We start from the raw sequence: 9,386 nt of genomic DNA, 5'->3' as shown, positions 1-9,386 counted from the left end.
TGCCATACTTATTCAAGTGTCTTTAATCTTTCCTTGTGCAATTAGCGGTGTAGCGACGCAGGTGTTGGATGTCTATGTCTCTGTAAGTTTATTCGGTTTATAGTTGTAAAGCTTTCGTAAATGGTTCAAAAACATTACTTTTTAAAGCGTGCTTCACCGTCAGAAACAACGAAATTAACAAAGACATCAAAATGGGAAGTGTGGAAGTAACGACTTTCCTCTGAACCATTTACGAATGATCAAATAGTGTCAATGTAATAAACTTACAGGACCGCCCATAACCTGTATGATTACACCTCTAATTACACTAAGAAAGACTGGATACACTTGAATAAGTTCGGCAGAAGTAACGTAGATCTTGGTCCAAAAATACGACATCGAGGAAATCAGAGAGATTAAAGCTAAAACGTACGATTACTGGCCATCATTCTTTCAACGTAACATGAGCGAATGTAACACGGGAAGGATGAAGAAAAGATGTACCGAAAGTATCCTTCGCCACATACCATAAGGTGCGTTCCGAAGAACAGATGTAGTTGTAGAAGTTAGCGTTCAGCGCATTAAACCTGTCTGATCGGTGCGCTGCAGCAGAACGTTACAGCTATTGACGCCCAGTGACAATGCCGTCCCCCAAATTTATCTGAGCCTTCGAAATAGAAATGTTCTGCCGCTCACGCATTTTCTTCGCGGTATTCACTGCTTCGATCACTGACGAATGCCTGTAGAGTGGTGATTTATACCATGATGGTAGGCGGTGGCGGTGAATGGAACATGTGTTGTGACTCCACTGCTGTGAACAGGGTAACGCCATTATAAGACAACAAGTGTCTGGCGCAGCTGCCACATCGGTTGCTTCTGCTATACTGGCAGCTTATAAAGATTTAAGTGAGTTTTAACATTATGTTATAGTCGGCGCACGAGCGATGGGACACAGCATCTCCGAGGTAACGATGAAGTGGGGATTTTCCTGTACGACCATTTCACGAGTGTGCCGTGAATATCAGGAATCCGGTTAAAAATCAAATCTCCGACATCGCTGCGGCTGGAAAAAGATATTTAAGAATGGGACCAACGACGATTGAAGAGAATCGTTCAACGTGACAGAAGTGGAGCCCTTCCGCAAATTGCTGCAGATTTCAAAGCTGGCCATCAACAAGTGTGAGCGTGCGAATCATTCAACGACACAACATCGATATAGGCTTTCGGAACCGAAGGCCCACTCTTGTATCCTTAATGACTGCATGACACAAAGCTTTCCGCCTCGCCTAGACCCGTCAATACCGACATTGGACTGTTCATGACTGGAAACATGTTGGCTGGACGGACGAACCTTGTTTCAAATTGCATCGAGCGGATGGACATGTACGGGTATTCATCTACGTTCAACATCTACATGTACATTTATACTCCGCAAGCCACCCAGCGGTGTGTGGCGGAGGGCACTTTACGTGCTACTGTCGCTACCTCCCTTTCCTGTTCCAGTCGCGTATGGTTCGCATAAAGAACGACTGCCGGAAAGCCACCGTGCGCGCTCGAATCTTTCTAATTTTACATTCGTGATCTCCTAGGGAGGTATAAGTAGGGGGAAGCAATATATTCGATACCTCATCCAGAAACGCAACCTCTCGAAAACTGGACAGTAAGCTACACCGCGATGCAGAGCGCCTCTCTTGCAGAGTCGGCCACTTGAATTTGCTTAACATCTCCGTAACGCTATCATGCTTACCAAATAACCCTGTGACGAAACGCGCCGCTCTTCTTTGGATGTTCTCTATCTCCTCTGTCAACTCGACCTGGTACGGATCCCACACTGACGAAATGGCTCAAATGGCTCTGAGCACTATGCGACTTAACGTCTGAGGTCATCAGTCGCCTAGAACTTAGAACTAATTAAACCTAACTAACCTAAGGACATCAGACACATCCATGCCCGAGGCAGGATTCGAACCTGCGACCGTAGCGGTCGCTCGACTCCAGGCTGTAGCGCCCAGAACCGCACGGCCACTCCGGCCGGCCCACACTGATGAGCAATACTCAATTATAGGTCGAACGAGTGTTTTGTAAGCCACCTCCTTTTTTCATGGACTACATTTTCTAAGGACTCTCCCAATGAATCTCAACCTGGCACCCGCCTTACCTACAATTAATTTTATATCATCATTCCACTTGAAATCGTTCGGTACGCATACTCCCAGATATTTTACAGATGTAACTGCTACCAGTGTTTGTTGCGCTATCATACAATCATACAATAAAGGACCCTTCTTTCTATGTATTCGCAATACAAGCTCATGAAGCCATGGACCCTGCATGTGAGATGGGGAGTCTTGAAGCTGGTGGAGGCTCTGTAATGGTGTGGGACGTGTGCAGTTGGCGTGATATGGGACCCCTTGATACGTCTAAATACGCCTCTGACAGATGACACCTACGTACGTATCCTGTCTGATTACCGAGCGAGGTGGCGCAGTGGTTAGCACACTGGACTCGCATTCGGGAAGACGGCGGTTCAATCGCTCTTGGGTCATCCTGATTTAGGTTTTCCGTTCCATAAATCGCTCCAGGCAAATGCCGGGATGATTCCTCTGAAAGGGCACAGCCGACTTCCTTTCCCGTCCTTCCCTGATCCGACGAGATCGATGACCTCGCAGTTTGGTCTCTTCCCACAAACAACCCAACCCAACCCAACCCTGTCTGATTATCTGCATCCATTCATGTCCATTGTGCATGCCGACGACTCGGGCAATTCCAGCTGGACAATGCGACACCCCACACGTCCAGAATTGCTACTGAGTGGCTTCAGGAACACTCTTCTGAGTTTAAACACTCCCCAGACATGAAAAAAAAATAGTTCAAATGGCTCTGAGCACTATGGGACTTAACATCTGAGGTCATCAGTCCCCTAGAACTTAGAACTACTTAAACCTAACTAACCTAAGGACATCACACATTCATGCCCGAGGCAGGATTCGAACCTGCGAATGTAGCGGTAACGCGGTTCCAGACTGTAGCGCCTAGAACCGCTCGACCACAGCGGCCGGTTCCAGACATTAACATTATTGAGCATATATGGGATGACTTGCAATGTGCTGTTTAGAAGAGATCTCCAGCACTACTACAGACACTACTGGAGTCCATGCCACGTCGTGTTGCGATACTTCTGCTGACGGGGGCCCTACACGATATTAGGCAGGTGTACTAGTTTCTTTGGCTCTTCAGTGTATAAGTCGTCTGAAGATGGTATCATTCTGAACGAAACTAGTAATTATTACAAAGAAATATTTTATTGCGATGAGGACTGTTTTAATACGTTTATAAAGTATTTTAGCCAGTCCGCTGTTTTTCTGCACGAGTAATGTTCTCAAAAATTACCCTCTAAATTGCTTTTCGATCTGTGGATACAACAACCAGTAGCACTTTTGTTCCGTACCGAAGTAGACGTGGCACGACACTTGGCGATCGCCGGTGATGAGGAATACGCACGTACGGCATGCTGCACGGAGCGAGGCATGCGACGTGTGGTGCGGTCACACACGGGGCGTGGGAGTGGGGCCCGGTGATTGCACACGCTGGCGTTGCGCAACGGCGCGGAAGTCCGCGGCTGCAGCAGCGGGCGCGCGCGGAGCTCGGCACGGCCCACGGCGCGTCCTTGGTCGCGCGCGACACGGCCTAGCGAGCGCCGCCATTATACAAGGCGCAGCAATTAGCAGCCGGCAGTGGCGGGCAGCGGCCACAGCCCAGCGCGGTACACGCTCTGCGGGAGGAGGGCGGCGCTTATCATCTCCAGCACGCCGTCTCCACCCCAGCCACCTGCGTTCCTCATCACAGTCAGTTCACGCTTTATTCTCGCTCTGATGGCTTTGTTCACTGTGTAGAGTGATAATTATTTTAAGCATTTTAAATTACATGCAGACTACAGAAACGAAACAATACGCAACTTTTTGCTCGGTCTACACGATACTGAAAACATTACGACCAGATAGATTAACCGCGTTTTGGTTCACCTTTGGAACACAATAGGGCAGCGATTCTGAGTGGCGTGGATTCGAAAAGTCCTCGATTATTTTCTTTCTTTTGCTTGTGCCGTTTTTCCCGCGGATACGCAGGGTCGGCATGGTTAATCGGATGTGGCAATGTTAGTTGAAGGGGTGGCCGGATGCCCTTCCTGCCGCCACCCCGTACCCCCCAGGAAGGAATTAGTGTACCCCAACTCTCTGCGAGCAGTGTAATCTATGGAAGAGTGCCAAAGTGTTCAGATGTCTGCGAGCAGTGCAACTGAGGCGGGACGTGGGGACCAGCCCGGTATTCACCTAGAGCGATGTGGAAAACCACCTAAAAACCACATACAGGCTGGCCGGCAAACCAGCCCTCGTCGTTAATCGGCCGGGCGGATTCGATCCGGAGCCGGCGCGCCTACCCGAGTCTAGGAAGCAGCGCGTTAGCGCGCTCAGCTAACCTGGCGTGTTCGAAAAGTCCTCGATGAGTTTCCACAAATGGCCAGCTGGTGATTTGCGCAGCCGATAGCACGTAGGATGTGTTCTACTGTTTTCATAACAGGCGAATTTTGTAGCCTATACAATAATGTGAGTAATCTATCATGATACTCAGACTACTGCTGCACGATTCTGGCCATGTCATAATGACAATTATCCTGCTGAAAGATGTCGTCACCATTTGGTGCTATAGGTCGCTCGGTGTGCTTGTTAATTTTATGTGAAATATCAAAATGGTCTATGTCTTTGACATATCTTTTTTTAATCACTGTCCAAAATATTGAAATAGGACTCTTACAACTACTAAATGAGAAAAGAATTGCAATTACTTTAATGTATTCTGTTAAAGTGATGCATACAAAACTGACAAAAAAGACATTACTAATATACAGGTAGATTCAAAAAACGTTTAAAAAGCAGAGAATACAAACATTCTTCAGTGCCTATGAAATGATCCCGCACATAATATGGAGATACATTTAGACTTATATTAGCTCGCACAGAGGTGTATCCAAGCAACAATTTTTCCCGGGCTTCGTCCGCGAATGAGAGGGGAAAAAAATGTTCAAATGTGTGTGAAATCTTATGGGACTTAACTGCCAAGGTCATCAGTCCCTGAGCTTACACACTGCTTAACCTAAATTATCCTAAGGACAAACACACACAACCATGCCCGAGCGAGGACTCGAACCACTGCCGGGACCAGCCGCACAGTCCATGACTGCAGCGCCTGAGGCCGCTCGGCTAATCCCACGCGGCTGAAAGGGGAAGAAACTGTAAGTAATAGGTACAAGTACCCTCTGCGACAGACGTAGTTTAATTAACATTATATAGTTTGTGTCTTCTGTACAGCTGATGGTTTGCAGCAACGTTCCCACGACTGATTGTGGGGTCTCTGTCGTGGAGCCGAGGGGACAATTTAAACTAGAGACCTCTTCGGTTCTGTGAGGATTTCCACTGTAGTCTAACGTCGCTTTGGATATACAGCGGAAACCTGAGAAATGCATATGGTTTTTTTTATTTTCTTTTTAACAGTGTGTGACCCCGATATTTGTAGTAGGAAAACCAGCGCCAAGTAAAGAAATTACTCCAATAGGCCGGACAGCAAACTGTTTGTTATTAACAGCCAGAGTATTCACAGCAAAGTCCCAAAGCTCGAGCCAGTCGCTCCTACGTCTTACTAGGGAATCAGACTTGGTCGAAACCGGAAGTAGCGAATAGGGAAATTTTCGACATCACGTGGAACGTATGTCGGGAAGATAGATTAGACTCTCCAGGGAGACGAATGCTATAGCGACAACCAGACACATTAGATCTAGCGAAGTACTAAAAAAATACTACTGATATCTAATGTGGACAACAATAAATGGGGTCGGTGGATTTAACAGCAATCAGATGTTTCTGTTGATCACCAATTTGATAAAAATAGCTGGTAGAGTCGTTTAAAGATCTTATGTGTACTAAGGATATCAACATCAGCTCTATTTGCTAGTTTTATTCATATGCAACCGGTTTCAGTGTTACAGGTCTGAAGATGGTGTACTGTAAAACTGATACCAGTTGTGTTTGAATAATTCAAATAAATACAGTTGAAGGTATTACCTTACTACAAATAAGATATAATAACAGTTGTTCGCCAAATGTCCGTTAGACGGTGGACGTACGGAGATTTTTCAGAGGTAGCCTAAACTAGTATACAGAACTGACAACTGCTTCGGACAATTAGTCCGACTACCAACATGCGAAAAAAGTGTTTCGGATCTCATAATCACAAAAGGACCCGCTATATTCGAGAGTGTCAGCAGTCAGACAGGTATTAGTCATGATTTGATTGGTGGAACGAAGGTCACCGAAGGTGAAAAAATAATCAAGAAAGCTGGGAAAGTGACTGAGTTTGGTCGAGTTGCTAGACATTATCAATTTATTTAATGTGAGTAAAGCAGACAGACACTATAAATCGCTGTCTCTATAAATTTTGCCTAGGAAAGTAATAAAAGATGACAGATACCCAACTTTGGCTTAATAGTACCGTATAGTGAATGTTGCGGAAGGACGGACTGGGAGATTCTCGCTATAAAAGAGAAACAGACTGCAGACAAACTGACAGAGAAAAGCTCATAGCAGCTCGTGTATGTCAAAGAGAGGCCAGGCTTGAAGCATATAGCAACTTTCACTGTCACATTCTAGCGAAAGACCTATCAGGAAAACCTAGAAGGTTGTGGCCAAACCTGAAGCAAGTGAGCAGTTCCAAACCTTCCATTCAGACCATCGTGTATCCGGCTGGTAATGAACTGAGGACAGCAGTAAGCAAGTGTAAATATTACATTCCGCATTTAGAAATGTATTAACGCATAAGGACACATCAAAGTTTGAACGTCGCGCAACGGCTCACACATGAGAGATATCAATATTGGTACAGTTACGCTAGATCAGAATGTCATCCTCTTTACAAACTCCTGTGATGTATTTCAGCTCTCCCGTAAATTAGAAAGGAGGATGTCAGATTTGGAACGTTCATTCCAGCACTTCGAGTGAGAAATCAGATAGGTGGGATGCCTTCTTTAACATCGAATTTGTTGTGGGTGTGGAGTCTAATTTATGAGAACTGAGAAAATAACAAATCTGAAGGTTGTGATTATTTGACGATTTTTTGCAGTATCGGTGTTACAGTTGTAACAGTACGCATAGAGAATGGACCACTCATTATAAAAGCAATCGAGGCGTAACAACTAAAGGCAGAAGCATCTTACCTGCTCTCCTATGTCGTGTTAGACACTTATCTTCTTCGTAGCATGCACTGCTTTCATGATATGCAAGTGTCGTGGTAACACTTAATGGAGCCATAAGATGCAATTAATACGACTTTCTTAGGTTACCTTCCTGAACCTGGCTCCATTTATACGGACGAAATATGACCAACATCAATTAACGTAATCGTAAACAATATATTCTGTACGGTATTGGGCGTAGGAACAAGCCACACATTAAGTTTTTGTGACATGCGATGAATACACTCCGACATAGATATCATCCCAGTTACGATCATCAGCGGGGAGTACGTGATATTCTATGTTTCTGTCGGCTGGCTGCTTATATGGACGATGTAAAGAAGCTTTCACTATCGCATCCATCAGCTTCGGAAACGATGAGGTGACACAGGCTCAGAGGGCGATCTCCCCAGAGTTCTTTTGTTCCTTTGACATCCCGTCAAGCGATGCTAAAGAAAGCAAGTTTTTACGTTTCGCTTCTCCAAAATGCCGATTTCTACTGTCTTCTTTGTATTTGTTTTTGTTCCTCGAATTTAATCTAATTCGTCCGACAGGAAAATATTTTGACACTACATTCGTAAGAGGATAAAACAACAGCCGATTTGTATCAGTGTACAATCCGATCCACTGCTGCTGAAGTATCTTTTAAAATTATAGAGCTTCGTTGACAGCCGTACTTCCTTTCCACGTAATTAAAGAAACACGCCGCCGGGATGAGTTGTATTTCGCCTTTCTAGCTTTAATGTTCGGATAACCATAAAATATCCTCTCACTGTCACACAATGTTTTACGACCAAAGAATTTTCAGTGGCATCATGAATAAAATTTCTATTATTTAAGCTGCGCGTAGATCCGTAGTAATTAAATTTTTCCATTGTGAAAACTTTTTCTAAGAAGTTTATTTAAGAAAGATTGCAAATAAGCTAATTCGTTTTGACTTCAGTTTGGTATCAGCAACAAAATAAAAATAGTTCGTATCACCCGATAGCGACGAAGGTCTTCTGGAAATTTTATTTGGCTGTGAGGCAGATTTCGAATATGGAAAACCCTTCCCAGATATTCACAACTGGAAACATGTTGCGCCAGTCATAGCTTGCTGGGATCTGGCTGAGAAGTTGCAACATCTACAGTGGGCCTAGACGTCCAACAGCCCGCCTTGCCAATTAGGGCAAGCAAAAAATAAAATAAAAACCAAGTAACTGTTTTCCAGACTTCTTGAACTGCAGTATTGTATTGATTTGATATATCTAGAGGGCGGTTCTCTCTGCTACCTCGAGTTTCGTTATTCCAGTGCGGGCTGTAGCAACACTAAAGAAATATTAAAGTCAGCTATGTAAGCTCATAGTTGGAATTTTTTTGACTTAAATGTTTAGAGACAACTTGGAATACCTTTAGTCCTAATAAATATAGCTAATTCAGATCAATTCTTCCTTCACTAACGTTAAGCCGTGTAAATTTAATTTAATTTTTTTGCATTTTATATTGAGTGATTTTAGGCGTTCGCAAAGGACGTTTGAGGGGAAGCGACCTCTTCACAATATTGTATGTGACGTCGGTCATTGGTTTTAATATATAATGACTGCTGCACCAAGAGAATACTTTGTGTTTAGTTAAGTGTTCGGAGTACACTACATCGTCAGTATTGGAAACCGTACTCGCATCATTGGAAAATAAGCATGAGAAATTGATGACATGTGTCATAATAATTATGAAGTGATGCTTCAGGAGGTCAACGCTGAAATTGCTTCTTAATAAAACCTAATCCAATTTTGTCGAAAATAGGTACTGCAGCTGCCTTGATCGCTAGGCATTACTATTTATTCAGACCTATGAAAGCATAGAGAATACCACGTTTCTTAATCACGTAATTCAAAGAACGCGTAGTGAATAAAACATACATCCGAAACCTATGCACAAATTTTCTGCCCTTGTCCATATCCAAGATATTATGTGCCCTGCAAAATAATGATCTCCAGAAGGTTATTTGAAATATTCTAGAATTAGGTTTGATTTACGGAATGAATGCAAGGGAATAACTTCATTTTTCTGACGGATATCGTAAGTATCAAGCTGTGGTACATTTAATTTATGCAGCAAGAAAATTACGAACAGCTGCTCACCATTCCGC

The 9,386-nt window shown here is 44.0% G+C and overlaps 1 long non-coding RNA gene across 1 annotated transcript in view; it reads left to right on the top strand.

Annotated features, from left to right (window-relative positions):
• The first annotated feature begins 3,749 nt into the window (after positions 1 to 3,749).
• LOC126191314 (uncharacterized) overlaps positions 3,750 to 9,386 on the top strand; it is a 69,992-nt gene continuing 64,355 nt past the window's right edge. The window contains exon 1 of the long non-coding RNA XR_007538337.1: positions 3,750 to 3,824. This is a non-coding gene — a long non-coding RNA (uncharacterized LOC126191314). The remainder of the gene's footprint in view (positions 3,825 to 9,386) is intronic.

The sequence above is a fragment of the Schistocerca cancellata genome, chromosome 1 (genome assembly GCF_023864275.1).
Source record: "Schistocerca cancellata isolate TAMUIC-IGC-003103 chromosome 1, iqSchCanc2.1, whole genome shotgun sequence".
Classification (NCBI taxonomy): Eukaryota; Metazoa; Arthropoda; class Insecta; order Orthoptera; family Acrididae; genus Schistocerca; species Schistocerca cancellata.
Note: the sequence above shows the minus strand (reverse complement) of the source record. Positions and strands in the feature narration are given on the sequence as shown.